This window comes from Populus euphratica, unplaced genomic scaffold (assembly GCF_000495115.2).
Source record: "Populus euphratica unplaced genomic scaffold, PopEup_1.0 scaffold7565.1, whole genome shotgun sequence".
Classification (NCBI taxonomy): domain Eukaryota; kingdom Viridiplantae; phylum Streptophyta; class Magnoliopsida; order Malpighiales; family Salicaceae; genus Populus; species Populus euphratica.
The window spans coordinates 1-1,335 of NW_011507337.1; the positions used below are offsets into that span (position 1 = coordinate 1).

The window sequence follows — 1,335 nt, forward strand, 5'->3', positions numbered from 1 at the left end:
AAAATCCAAATCTAATATAATTTTCCGTAGAAGTTGATTTCTTTGTAAAGGTTCGTGAATGTGCGATGACTTGAGACTAAACATTTTAATTGTACTTATATGATTCAACCCCCGCCGAAATATATGTGGAATATGCTGGCCTATTTTATAGATTTTTCAAGCTTTCAAAGATTCTCATGAGATATAATCTCGTGTGTAGAGATCCAGGAGGAAACCATGCAGAATAAGAAAAAAGCGAAGGAAAGTGATGAAAAAGGCTATTTTACGGCTACGTTCAAAGAATTTGAAGAACCAGTTTTGAAACATGAAGATAAATGTTTTTTTTTTTTTTTTTCTTAGAAGGTAAAAGTTTAACATTAATGCATATAAAAATCAAAATGAAGGTTACCTCCAATCAGTGATGGGCCTTGGCATCTACCGAAACTCAATTTTCTAGAAGCCCAAAAGAAACATACAGATCTGGCCCTACACTCACAAATGGAGCAATGGATAAAAATAAAAGTTCCGTTGCCGGGACTTGAACCCGGGTCTTTCGGGTGAGAGCCGAATATCCTGACCAACTAGACTACAACGGAGAGCCATTGGTGACTGCCTCAATTCTATTAATAACATATTATACTGTTGCATTTCTTATTGCCAAACTAAAATTCTGGAAGTTTTTTTTTAGTGCAAAATTGAAATCTTTATTCATTAAATATTTATATTCTTAAAATTATTAATTATTAATTCTTAAGGTTTTTTTCCCTTCATGAGGTTGATTTAAAGTTATTGAATGAATCCAAATAATTAAAGTGATCAATATATATATATATATATATATATATATCTTTTTGAGACTGCATCCAAAATATAAAACCACAACTTAATTGTTAAAATTCGTAAGTATGATAATAAAGATGAAATTGCATATGCATGGATTCTCAAAGAGCAGGTATATTAAAAGTAATTATCTAAAAATTAGAAAAATATTTGCTAGTTTTCATAACATGTTTAAAGAGTGTGTGGAAATGCGATTATACTCGTGTTGTTAAAAAATAATTTTTAATTTTTTTTTTAATATTTTTAATGTATTAATTTTAAAAATTAAAAAAATATTATTTTAATATATAAAATATTTTAAAAAATAATCAAAATCATACTCCTAATCATACTCTAAAGATGATAGCTAAACGCTTTTTTCCCTCTGAGGTCCATGTAGCAATCAACCTGAAGCTTGTATCGGTCCATGGGCATTGCAGGTCCGTTTTCCTTATATCCACTCCACTGAATAATCCAGTGTTGGATAAGCTATTACTTGCTTTCGCGGGAAGGTTGATTTGGTGACGATGGCTTGGC

General features: G+C 30.3%; 1 non-coding gene across 1 annotated transcript; it reads right to left on the minus strand.

The window, feature by feature from the left end:
* Window positions 1-502: 502 nt before the first annotated feature.
* TRNAE-CUC (transfer RNA glutamic acid (anticodon CUC)) lies at window positions 503-575 on the minus strand. The gene has a single exon. It is a non-coding gene; the product is annotated as a tRNA-Glu (tRNA).
* Window positions 576-1,335: the final 760 nt, after the last annotated feature.